Source organism: Mauremys reevesii, linkage group 12, assembly GCF_016161935.1.
Source record: "Mauremys reevesii isolate NIE-2019 linkage group 12, ASM1616193v1, whole genome shotgun sequence".
NCBI classification, from domain to species: domain Eukaryota; kingdom Metazoa; phylum Chordata; order Testudines; family Geoemydidae; genus Mauremys; species Mauremys reevesii.
This window is the reverse complement of record NC_052634.1, coordinates 25,589,847-25,603,413: the sequence shown is the minus strand read 5'-3', so window position 1 is coordinate 25,603,413 and position 13,567 is coordinate 25,589,847. Positions and strand designations below refer to the sequence as shown.

At 49.3% G+C, this 13,567-nt stretch overlaps 1 non-coding gene across 1 annotated transcript; it reads right to left on the bottom strand.

Annotated features, from left to right (window-relative positions):
• Window positions 1-12,273: 12,273 nt before the first annotated feature.
• On the bottom strand, window positions 12,274-12,347 carry TRNAT-UGU. The gene has a single exon. It is a non-coding gene; the product is annotated as a tRNA-Thr (tRNA).
• Window positions 12,348-13,567: the final 1,220 nt, after the last annotated feature.

The following is a 13,567-nucleotide window of genomic DNA, read 5'->3' as shown; positions in this document are numbered from 1 at the left end:
GGTGGGTGTGCAAGCTGTGGTGTTTACCACATTTAAGAAGTTTAATCAAACCCCATTTTGAAAACCACCTGTGGTCTGGGAATGGCAAAGGAGCTCGATGAAGCAGGGTCTGTCCTTCAAAGTGCTGGACATCATGATTCCATACTCCTGTTGTCATTGGGGATATTGCTCAGTGTTAGAGTGCTTAACTGCAGTTCAAATAGTCCTCAGTTCAACCCCCCGTGTTGTCTTATAACCTTCTTTCTTTTTTTTTAAAAAGTTAAACATTTTCATTTCCATTCTCCATTCTGTTCAGGGGCTCCTCTATACAGGAGTGCTTGATAACAATGTAAACACTCAACATTTTGCTGTCCAAATGCACAAAAACCTAGCAAAGCTGTCCATCAGCTGAAATCAGATCCAATCGTCTAAGTGTCTAGTTTATGTTTTCATCAGTTAAACAAAGGTATCATACGAATGTACATTTGCAGATCCCTCTTCTCCGGGAGCTATGTTGTGCAGAAGAAGAAGAACCACATCCAGCTGCAGTTCAGGAGTCTGATGACCAAAGAGCCACAAAGTGTTCTCAGGGCTGGAGAAAAATGCCGTCTAGTGAGCTATTGAACGAGCTCAACCTGTTTAGCTTATCAAAAGAAGATTGAAAGGTGACTTCATTGAAGTGTTGAAGGGCCTTAATGGAGACAAAAGATTGGGTATTAAAGGGCTTTTTAATTGAGGAGAGAAAGGCATAACAAGAGCTTGTGGCTGGAAGGTGAAAAGAAACAAATTCATATTAGAAATAAGACACAAATATTCAACAGCAAGGATGATTCACCACAGGAACAAGCTACCAAGGAAAGTAGTGGATTCTCTATCTCCTGATGTCATTTAATGAAGACTAGATGCCTTTCTGGAATGTGTTTGTCCCAAAAGTAGCTCTGGTGTCATACAGGAGGCCTGTGATATGCAGGGGGTCAGATTAGATGCTCTAATGGTCTCTTCTGGCCATATAGTTGACTAATTTCTGAAAAACTGAGTGTAGCATTGGGAACTGTTTCCGATGTTTTCCTGTTTAGCCGGCTTGCTGCCTAGAACGAACGCTCCTTGAGTGGGGTGATCCACAGGGAGTAGCTCAAACCTCCAAAGTGCATGTGCAGGGGCAGGACATTGGCACAGCAAGGGAGGGGTGTGGCAGTGACATCACAAAGGCTTTTTGCAGGACCTCAGGCTATTGGTCAAAGGTGGTGGGGAGGTGGTGACCTCACAGAGAGATGCTGACATCAGCCAGGCAGGACAGGGGTGAGGGGCCAGGGAAACCTCAGAGACCCCTGTGGCTTTGCTTCAGCAAGTCTCCTTCTCCAGGTCTCTCTTTGAGGACTGAGAGAGTATTCGGGTTCACGGACGTGAGTGCCAGGAGGAAGCTTTTTCGAGTTTTCTCCTTCCCTTTTCCTGATTTTACTAGAAAACAGCCGTCCCTGTTTAGAAGGTTGAAGCCTCCTCGAGGTTTGAAACCTGTTCAGTCTGATCCATCTGGTGACAGTTGAATTCTAGGCATGGAAAACACGAGCTTAAGGAGGCAGAATTTTATTGTGCACCTGGGATTTTGTCCTTAGAATCACTGGGGACATTAGGCTTTGTCCTTTTGGTTTCACCTTTTCCTCCATCCATCCCTTCCTCCTTTCTCTTTGTCTCTTGCTTCTTTTGTCCTTTCTCCTGTTCCCCTCCCAACACCAGGAGCGGTGTGTGTGTGTGTTGCAGGGGAGTGCTCTGCAGCTCCCACTGTGGGAGGTCCACCCGAAAATGTGGGGCTGAAATAGTGCTCGGGCAGTGATCCCCACCGGTGACCTGGACCATCCTTTGGGCGAGAACCCTCAGCCTCCCGTCCTCAGTCTCTAACCTGATTGGCTGAGCAGGGGGTTATTGACAGGGAGGAGACTCAGGTCCTTGTTGTTCTCTTTTAAGCCCAAGGAAATAAGTCAGAACCAGTCATATGTTTGATGAATTTTGCTGCTCCTCTGCATTAATTGTCTCTGAGCAGTTCATGATTCTCTCTAACATTGCAGTTCTCCTCAAATACTTGCTGAATATTTATTGTGCACTGTTGTTGGTCTGGAGCTCATCTGAGAGCACTTTATTCAGGTCATTCAGTGTCTGAAATTCAAGATCCGATGGTTAGTTTGAAAATCAGGGCTCTTGGGTCCTATTCCCAACTCTGCCACTGACTGGCTGTGTGACCTAAGACAAGTCAATTCTCCTTTCTCAGCCTTAACTTCTTCCTCTTTCAAGTAGGGATAATAATGATCCTCTCCTACCTACCTCACGGTGGGTGGGGATCCATTGGAGAGTGTCACTAGGAGTAGTGCATAATATGCGGTGTCCTATCACGTTTACTCAGAGCAGATTATGACATAATAAAATAGCTGAAATAGTCTATTTGATTTGTATTTTTTTATTTTGAAATTGTTAAGAGCAGCAATTACTTAGCTCAGACTGAAGCATCTTATCTAATGTTTGAGATCTAAGTGTCTCCTCTTTGTGTGCGACGAGACAATTTAACACACTGTGACAAACAGGAGATGCTTTTGTTTTGCAACAAAATATTTTTGCAAAGAACTTTCATCTCACTTGTTTTGATTTCGAGAAACAAACTGGTTTAGTCTGAAGGGGATTTTCTGACAGAAATGGTTTCAATGAAATTTCCCCACCATCTCGATTCCTGGGCTCTATCCCTTTCTCTGGGTTTTATTTTTGTCCATTAGAACAGGAGTCAGGACTGTTGGCTTCTCTTTCTGGCTCTGTCACCACCTTGCTGTGTAGGCCCTTGGGAAGGTCACTTCCCTTCTTTGTACTTCAGGCTTCTCCCCATCTGTCCAATGAGAACAGGGACAGTTCTCGAACTCTGGGCAGTCATTTTCAGCCGGGCCCCGGCAGGGATAACTAAAAATTTATAAGACTTTCATTTCTTAGGAACCGGTTCCCTATAAAAAGTTCTGATTTAAGGGATGTGCCACAGTATGTATTTTTTGTACCAATAGCGTTACCATGTGTCTGTATTTTCCCAGGAGGAATTTTTAAATTTTTTAATTTTAAAAATTCCTCCCAGACAGTGATTTAAGAACCAAAAAGCCTGACATGTCCGGGAAAATACAGATGTATGTTAACCCTACCTAAAGTTCTTTTTTAAAAAGATGGGCCTGAACCAGAAATGAGCTCCATTTCACATGTGTGGGTCCCCGCCACTCCCTGGGGGTGTGCTAGGGTGACCAGATGTCACGATTTTATAGGGACAGTCCCAATTTTTGGGTCTTTTTCTTATATAGGATCCTAGTACCCCCCACCCCCAGCCCGATTTTTCACACTTGCTGTCTGGTCACCCTAGGGTGTGCACATGTGTGGGTCCCAGCTGCTCCCTGCCCCCCTCATTGAAGCAAGTGTGCAGGGTTACTGCCCTGGGAACTGCAGGCACCAGTGGACATGGGGCTGGCTGGAGGCAGGGCAGGGGCTGACTGGAGGTAGGGTCTGGCGGCAGGCAGGGCAAGGGGTGCGGGGCTGGCTGGAGACGGGGTGTGTGGGGCTGGCAGGCTTCAGGCAGGGCTGCAGGGGCGTGTGGCAGGGGTTGGCAGGGCTGGAGACAGAGGAGTGCGGGACTGGCTGGCTTCAGGCAGGGTGGTGCAGCAGGGGTTGGCTGGAGACAGGGCAGGGGGTGCGGGGCCGGTGGTGTAGGGCTGGTGCAGGCAGGGGGGTGTGGGGAGCTGGCTGGCTTCAGGCAGAGCCACAGGGGGCACGACAGGGGTTGGCTGGAGACAGGGCATGGGGTGCTGGGCTGGCTGCAGGGGGTGCGGGGCTGGTGCAGGCAGGGTGTGCAGCAGGGGCTGGCTGTGAGCAGGAGGTGCAGAGCTGGCTGGAGACAGGGGCTGGCTGCAGGCAGGGCAGGGGGTGTGGGGCTGGCTGGAGGCACGGGCTGGTGCAGGCAGGGCAGGGGGTGCGGGACTGGCTGGAGATGGGCTGACTGGGGACAGCGGGTGTGGGGCTGGGTGGTGAGGGGCTGGGTGTGGGCAGGGGTTGTGGGGCTGGATGGAGGCAGGGGCTGGTGCAGGCAGGGCAGGGTGTGTGGGGCTGGCTGGAGGCAGGGGCTGGTGCAGGCAGGGCAGGGTGTGTGGGGCTGGGTGCAGGCAGGGGCTGGTGCAGGCAGGGCAGGGGGTGTGGGGCTGGCTGGAGGCAGGGGCTGGAGGCAGGGCAGGGGGTGCAGGTACAGAGGGTACAGCCCACCCTGTACGGTAAGTTCCCCCTCCTCCCTCCATCAGCACCGGGGTAGCAGCAGCAGCCCGGGGCTTGGGGGCTATTTAAATGGCCTGGGGCTCCCCTGCTTCTACCGCCCCGGCCCTGTAAATAGCTGTGGGAGCCCTGGGGAAGCGGTGGGGCTCTGGGGGCTATTTAAAGGGCCGGGGCGGTAGAAGCAATGGGAACCCTGGACTTTTTAAATAGCCCCCAGCGCCCTGCAGCCCTACCCCAGCCCTATCCCAGCCCCTGCTGGGAGCCCCAGGCCCTTTAAATTGCCCCCTGAGGAAGCCGGGCCACCCTGGTACAGCGCACCAGCTCTTGCCAGTATGCAGTACCAGGGCTTGGGCACGGGGCCCTCTTAGGGGTGGGGCCCAATTCAGGGGAATCAGGAGAATTGGCCTAAAGCTGGCCCTGTGTGGGGGTGGGGTGGGGTGGGGCAGGACTTGGTCCCATTCTGGGCAACACCAAAAATTATCCAAACCTGCCGCCCCTGTCCAGCCCAACCTTCTGCTGATGCACCTCAGCCCACACCCCTGCAGGGTTTGAAGCTTCCATTGCTTAAACTCCAGGACACTGGGGAATTTCAGCTCCCCTTTCCCCAGAGGGAACCTTCACCCCACTCCCAGCCAAGTTCTTATCCATGGGATCACTGTAGGGGGGCTGGGTCCCACTGGGTCTTTTCTCTCTCTACGACAGGCCAGGGTGCAATAACTGGGGCATCTGAGCACCCAGGACCTTCTGTGGGGCTGCCATTCCCCTTCCCCTTCTGTGGTCTCATCAGTCATTGACTCCAGCCTTTTTTCTACCCATCGTCAGCACCATCCCAAGCAAGCTGCACTCACCTCAAAAAGACAGTGTCCCCTGGTGGGTGTAAATCACTGACCTCCCTCCTCTCTGAGCACTGACTGACCCTCTGTTTCCTGGCCTCTCAGTCTGTGCAGATGGGACCTTTCCCTACAGTGCTGGAGAACATAAGAACATAAGAACATAAGAAAGGCCGTACCGGGTCAGACCAAAGGTCCATCTAGCCCAGTATCTGTCTACCGACAGTGGCCAATGCCAGGTGCCCCTGAGGGAGTGAACCTAACAGGCAATGATCAAGTGATCTCTCTCCTGCCATCCATCTCCATCCTCTGACGAACAGAGGCTAGGGACACCATTCTTACCCATCCTGGCTAATAGCCATTTATGGACTTAGCCACCATGAATTTATCCAGTCCCCTTTTAAACATTGTTATAGTCCTAGCCTTCACAACCTCCTCAGGTAAGGAGTTCCACAAGTTGACTGTGCGCTGCGTGAAGAAGAACTTCCTTTTATTTGTTTTAAACCTGCTGCCTATTAATTTCATTTGGTGACCCCTAGTTCTTGTATTATGGGAATAAGTAAATAACTTTTCCTTATCCACTTTCTCCACATCACTCATGATTTTATATTCCTCTATCATGTCCCCCCTTAGTCTCCTCTTTTCCAAACTGAAGAGTCCTAGCCTCCTTAATCTTTCCTCATATGGGACCCTCTCTAAACCCCTAATCATTTTAGTTGCTCTTTTCTGAACCTTTTCTAGTGCTAGAATATCTTTTTTGAGGTGAGGAGACCACATCTGTACACAGTATTCGAGATGTGGGCGTACCATGGATTTATATAAGGGCAATAATATATTCTCAGTCTTATTCTCTATCCCCTTTTTAATTATTCCTAACATCCTGTTTGCTTTTTTGACCGCCTCTGCACACTGCGTGGACATCTTCAGAGAACTATCCACGATAACTCCAAGATCTTTTTCCTGACTCGTTGTAGCTAAATTAGCCCCCATCATGTTGTATGTATAGTTGGGGTTATTTTTTCCAATGTGCATTACTTTACATTTATCCACATTAAATTTCATTTGCCATTTTGTTGCCCAATCACTTAGTTTTGTGAGATCTTTTGAAGTTCTTCACAATCTGCTTTGGTCTTAACTATCTTGAGTAGTTTAGTGTCATCTGCAAACTTTGCCACCTCACTGTTTACCCCTTTCTCCAGATCATTTATGAATAAATTGAATAGGATTGGTCCTAGGACTGACCCTTGGGGAACACCACTAGTTACCCCCTCCATTCTGAGAATTTACCATTAATTCCTACCCTTTGTTCCCTGTCCTTTAACCAGTTCTCAATCCATGAAAGGACCTTCCTTTATCCCATGACAGCTTAATTTACGTAAGAGCCTTTGGTGAGGACCTTGTCAAAGGCTTTCTGAAATCTAAGTACACTATGTCTACTGGATCCCCTTGTCCACATGTTTGTTGACCTCTTCAAAGAACTCTAATAGATTAGTAAGACACGATTTCCCTTTACAGAAACCATGTTGACTATTGCTCAAGAGTTTATGTTTTTCTATGTGTCTGACAATTTTATTCTTTACTATTGTTTCAACTAATTTGCCCGGTACCGACGTTAGACTTACCGGTCTGTAATTGCCAGGATCACCCCTAGAGCCCTTTTTAAATATTGGCGTTACATTAGCTAACTTCCAGTCATTGGGTACCGAAGCCGATTTAAAGGACAGGTTACAAACCTTGGTTAATAGTTCCGCAACTTCACATTTGAGTTCTTTCAGAACTCTTGGGTGAATGCCATCTGGTCCTGGTGACTTGTTAATGTTGAGTTTATCAATTAATTCCAAAACCTCCTCTAGTAACACTTCAATCTGTGACAGTGGAGGATTCGCCCTTCTCATCTACCCTTGTCCCAAGCAGCACAGCGGATGGGAATCTTACATGTACTGAGGTGACTTAGGAGCAGAAACCGCCCCCAACCTTCCATGCAATTGGCACTTGCCCCTCACTGAGCAGGGTTGAAACTCCTGCAGGGAGACTGCTGGGCCACATCCCCTCTGGGCATGAGCAAAGCAGCAGGGTGAAAAAGGAACCTGGAGATTGAACCCAGGGCCTCATACATGCAAAGCATGTGCTCTACCACTGTCCTACATCCACAATTAGCCTTTGTTTGCTATGGGTTACACCAGGGGTAGGTAACCTATGGCACATGTGCCAAAGGTGGCACACAAGCTGATTTTCAGTGGTACTCACACTGCCCAGGTCCTGGCCACCAGTCTTGGGGGCTCTGCATTTTAATTTAATTTTAAATGAAGCTTCTTAAACATTTTAAAAAACCTTATTTACTTTACATACAACAATAGTTGGTTATATATTATAGACTTATAGAAAGAGACCTTCTAAAAACATTAAAATGTACCACTGGCATGCGGAACCTTGAATTAGAGTGAATAAATGAAGACTCGGCACAGCACTTCTGAAAGGTTGCTGACCCCTGGGTTACACTCAGAGCCCTCTTGTTTCCAGAGCATCCAGTGGCCTAAGAGCAGCCTGGGGGACACATTCCCTGCTCTGAGGGCCAAACCTGCGGTCCTTGAGGCTGCTGGTTCTTAGGGGTCACTTTGCAGCAGGGCCAGATTCGATGTGTGGGGCAGAGAGAGTGGGTGCCCTGAGCTCAGGGTGCAGAGATACACTCAGCCCTCTCCCCTGCATTGGGTGAGGGGTGCTACCACCCCCTGCTGGAAGGGAATGGGAGGGGAGGGGCGCTGTGAGTCGCTCAACACCTGACCCTGGTGGCAGCAGTGGTGTGGGGAGCTCCAGGTGTTTCTAGGATCTGCTATTGCCACCTGCCTGTGAAGTCCAGCTTTCCCCAGCACATTCACTGCGGTGCAATTGGGTCACTGTTTCCATGGCTGAACAGCAAAGAATCACTCCCAGTTTCCCTTCTATCGGCAGCAGGATTAGCCTGTGTTGGTGGTTAATGAGGTGGATCTAGTTGTAGATTGTTATTCATTCCCCACCTTGACAATTCACAGAGTCCCTTTCCCATGCAGATTCCCAGCACCTTGGTGATCCTGGTAGCAGGGGTTGGGTCCTGAGACTTTCAGGGTTCTTTCCCCCTCCACCTGGAGTGAACTTAGCTTTTCCCCATCCCAGACATTCCATGAAATAACAACAGGGGCATAACGAAAGAGGGGAGGGAACATCTCACGGCCAGGGCTGGATGTGCCCAGGGCCCCCTGCTTGTCCATTGTTTCCATGGAATTTGGCCCCCTACTTTACACAAGGGACAGAGAAAGATCTTGCTGTTCCTGTGTCTGTGCAAAGAAAATTGTGCTTCTGTATGAAAGAGAGGCGGGAAATGGCCCCGTGATGGGACAATATCCTCAGGATTAAGACCTAAGGGCTCAGGCTGAGAACTGATATAACTCCACTCATCTGGGATTTAACAAATTGTCTTTCATGGAGCAGGGCCAGTTCCAGTGTTTTTGCCACCCCAAGTGGGGGAAAAAAAAGCTGCAATCAATGGCAGCTCTACCTCTGCCGCTTTTGGCCACAAGTCCTTCCCTCTGAGAGGGACTAATTGCTGCTGAAGCCTCCCCTTTCCATTGACCGCCCCAGGGACCTGCTTTCTGCCCTGGTGCCAGCCCTGCCATGGAGACACCCCAAGCGAAAAAAAAAATAAAAAAGCTGCAATCAATGGCAGCTCTACCGCTGCCACTTTTGGTGGCAAGTCCTTCCCTCTGAGAGGGACTGAGAGGGCCGAATTGCCGCTGAAGCCTCCCCTTTCCATTGGCCACCCCAGGCACCTGCTTGCTGCGCTGCTGCCTGGAGCCAGCCCTGCCATGGAGACACTGGGAAGATGGGGGAATAAGGAAAATAACATGGATTTCTTTACATTGCAAGTGAAGAAAAAAAAAGCTCCGTGTAACAAGGCTCTGAGCTTTGCCATCTTGTGAGTTCTGAGCACTGAGCCCCCCGGACCCTTCTGCTGGGAGCATGGGGATTGCACAACAGCTGCAAGCCCTTTTCCCGTCTCCTTGCCTCCTCGGCTTCCCCAGACCTTCCCCACAAATGGTTCTATCAGGCGCTGGAGGGATCTAAGGACCTGCAGGTTTCCCGAATTCACCTCTCAAGGCAAACAGTGATTCCCTTCTCTGACACTCCTGGGCCTGGGCTTCTTTTGAGTTTTTCCCCAGGGGACCTGATTCCCTGTGAAAATGTGTGTGTGGCGTGTGGGGAACTCAGACTCAGACTCTCCCCCACTAGATGAGTCCAACAGCACCTCCCCTTGGTGGGAGAATCCTAAATTCCACCCTCCCACCCTGGTTACTCTGACCAGCTGATGGCGACAGCATGCTACATCAACCCCAGCTCTCTGGTCTAGAAAGCAGCATCTAACCAGCCTTGTGACAGCTCCGGTTTGCTCGCTGGAGACATAACAAACCAGGAAAAAATGCAAATGTCAGACAGGGAATCTCAGCTCACAAATAAACACCCTCAGGCTCCTTCTACACTGCGACTGGGCAGTTGACTGACTTTAAATCTAGCTAGCTCAGTTGGTAGAGCATGATGGTCTTTCAGGGTGTGAAAAACCCCAAAACCAGTATAATTAAGATGACCTAAGCCGTGGTTAGATAGTGCTAAATGAAAGGAAAGATTGGTCTGTCAATGTAGCTATTACAGGGATGGAAAACCCCTTCAGTCACTGTAGCAGCTGTCTACTCCATAGTGCTAGAGCAGTGTCACAGCAGCATTTTAAGTATAGCCAGCCTCATAGTGAGACCAGATCTGGCGCCAGTTTTGCTCTGTGGACACTCAGGCACTAGCAACATACTAATGCCTCCATAGTTGGCAGAATTCAGACCTGTGTGGGGAGACCCCAATGGATTTCTAGTCTATCACCTTAACCACTCAGCCACAAGTACTTAATGTACAGTTACTTCACTACACCATGATTCTGTTCTCACAGAATTGTCACTTCAAATTGCTCAGACCAGCTCCCCCAGCACACTCACGGCTGCATTAGTGTACGTGTGTCCATGGCTGAACAGCAAGAGTTCCTGCCCATTTCCCTTCCAGCTGGAGCAGGATGAGAGTGTGTTTGTGGTTAATGACATTGCTATAGGTTGTTGTTCATTCCCCACACTGACAATTCAGACAGTCCCTTTCCTATTCGAATCTCCACCATATCATTCCAACAGCCGGGGTCAGGATTTCTCTGGGCACTGAAATGTTTCAGGGGGTTGAACTCAGCCTTGCATTCCATCCCTGATGTTTCATGGACTAACAGCAGCAGCAGAAAGAGCTGAGCCAATATCTCACTGTCAGAGGTGAAGGTGGCCACGACCCCTCTGTCTGACCATCGCCATTGCAGGAGAGAAGGTTTCAATGGAATCGAATGCCCTGGCTCAGACAAGAGACAGAGGGAGGTTTTGCTGTTCATGGATCTGTGCAAAGGAAATTGTGTCTCTGTGTGAAATTGAGGAGGGAAATGAAATGTTCACATGGTGGCCCAATGCCCTAACAAATGTGGGTGAAGGAGTCAGGCTGGAAAATGATTTTACAGGAGTTCGTATCAATTTATTGCCCTGATTAAAATCTATGGCTAAAAGGCAGCCACTGTTGTTAGTACTTGAACCTGTGTAGGGACACCCCAGTGGGTATCAGGTCCATTGCCTTAACCAGGGATAGTCGATTATTTTATTAAGATCTAAATTTCTTGGTCAAGATATAGTCAATGTCTAGACAGCAGAGAAAATAATACACCAATGATAATAAGAAGAATTTAGAAATAATTTGCACTATGGGCATAACTATGATGATTGTCTCGTGTTTCACTCTTTATATCTGGCACGACTGCCTTTCCCTTTAGTTTTGTAGTTTACCAAGAATAAAACTAAACATCTCTTCAGATACCAGGGAGTGTTTGTGTTCATTCCAGTTAGCTACACAGGGGTTTGATGTAGCTGCTTTCAATCCTCTGGCTCTGCCCTGATAAGTAACATTTCAGGGTGTCACTGAACTGAAGGAGGGAGATCATTTTTTGACAGATGACACCGCCTCTTAAAGGTGTTTGTCTGGCTGGCAGCCCTGGTTCCCAGGTCTTTCCTGAGGGAAGAAAGTTTCTGTGCAAAATACTAAAACTTTTAACAGAGAGGAGGGAAAGGCCATGGCCACATGATGGGGCCAGTATGTACGACAACCTGGTTCTTTTATGTGGGATGACTCTGAACACTGACTGATCTCCACTCCCTTGGATTTGAAGAGATGTTTAGTTTTCATTTAGGAACCTATAAGGCTGAACCAATGTTACGGATGGTGACACTACGATTGAAGGGTTATTTAATGTTGTAGAAATTGTTAAAACACTGAGCTTAAACTGGAACTGCCTGTTATTAAAGGCTGGTTTCCCCATCTCAGTTCCATAAGCTCTGCTAGAAACACCCTGGGTTCTCTCCTGCCTCGGTGGGAACTGGAGGGAATCGTCCCCTGCTGCCCTTGGCTCCACGCTGGTTTTTCTGGGGAGGGGGCGTGGAATTGATTTGTTTGCTGTTGAGAAGGGAGCCAGGCCAGTTCTCAGGGAACGAGAACTCCCAGCATCTTCCCAGCCCAGCCCAGGCTGCTGCCCTGTCCCAGCCTCTGTTCCCCTGGGGCCCTGCGTGTTTGACTCTAGAGCAGGCCGGGAGCAGCAGCTGAGGCAGAGGACAGCCTGGGCCAGGCAGATAAGAAGGAGTTTAGCAAGCAAAAAAGGTAAAATGACAGTGGAGTATCACCTTGGACTCGACGGCATTTCTCCATTGGTCTGTCTGCTTTGGGGCAGGGACAATAACACGTCCTGCTGCTTTTGTTATTTCAAAGGGCGGTTTAGGATTTTCATTCTCACACACGGTGCACAAAGCAGGACTCAACCTTTGGCGTAAACTAAACAAGCTGCTCACAGATTCTGGCAGCCACAATGAGCATTTGGGTGACAGCTCAGACCTGCCCCTGTCCCAGAGGGAGGGTGTCATCTGTGTGGGGACTGGACCACTGACCTACCCGCTCCTAACTCCCAAACGTTCAGTAACTCTATAATCAGTGCCTGTGAGTGTTATTTAAACCATAAGGAAAACCACACTGGGCTAGACCAAAGGCTCATCTAGCTCTGAACCTTGTCTTCTGACAGTAGCCAATACCTGGTGCCCCAACAACCAGGCACCACTGGGAGTTGAACCCAGGATCTCCTGTTTACAAAACAGATGCTTTAGCCAGCTAAGCCATGGTGCCTGTGAGTGATTAAAACACAGTGTCTGCCCACACCTGACTCCCTGCCATTGCTACCAGGGCCTGAGAAGCTTTGCTTGTGTTTGGATTCTCCAAAGCAGAGGAGCAGGTGACATTTTCCTTGCAAGCTGTGTGTGAGTGAATCTTTGGCCATGTCTGCACTACAAAGTTGTTTCAGCAGAATTATATTGCTCAGGTGTGTGAAAAACACACAACGCTCTCTCGGTTGGTAGCTTCTGGCTGGTGCACACACTGCAATGCCACATCTGGCGACAAAACTGCCCTGTTTTGCTGACAAAATAAAATGACTTCGATGAGAGGGCTAGAGCTTTTTGCAGCAAACTTAAAGTAACAGAGTAGACTCTGCTGTTCATTATATCACCATAACTGGCCTTCCCCAGTATCCCACAATGCCCGCGGTGAACTCACCTGCCCTGCATTCCTGCTACAGAGCCATGGGCCCCTCCCCTTTCATCGCTCTGGGAAGTTCTGACAGCTGAGCCTGCTGCTCTGCTCTGGCAGCCAGGAGCAAATTACTGCCGTGGATGCTGCTCTCTCCCACACTGCGAACAGAGAGCAGGGTGGTGGGAACTTCCTTACAAAGCGGGGAGGGGGGACACCGCCATCTGAATGTGACACCCACATGACACTCCTTCCCTTGAGGAGGCTCTTACCTTCTAAAAGGGATGTCTGTTTTCTAGTAAAATCACTAAAAGGGGAGGAGAAAACTCAAAAGAGGTTCCTCCTGGAACTCATTTACGTGAACCCGAATACTCTCTCAGTACTCAAAGAGAGACCTGGAGAAGGAGACTTGCTGAAGCAAAGCCACAGGGTTCTCTGAGGTTTCCCTGGCCCCTCGCCCCTGTCCTGCCTGGCTGATGTCAGCATCTCTCTGTGAGGTCACCACCTCCCCACCAACTTTGACCAATAGTCTGAGGTCCTGCAAAAGGCCTTTGTGATGTCACTGCCACACCCCTCCCTTGCTGTGCTAATGTCCTGCCCCTGTCCAGGCACTTTGGAGGTTTGAGCTACTCCCTGTGGATCAGCCCACTCAAGGAGCGTTCATTCTAGGCAGCAAGCCGGCTAGACAGGAAAACATCAGATGCTGCTCCCAGTGCTACACTCAGTTTTTCAGAAATTAGTCAACTTTATGGCCAGAAGAGACCATTAGAGCATCTAATCTGACCCCCTGCATATCACAGGCCTCCTGTATGACACAATAG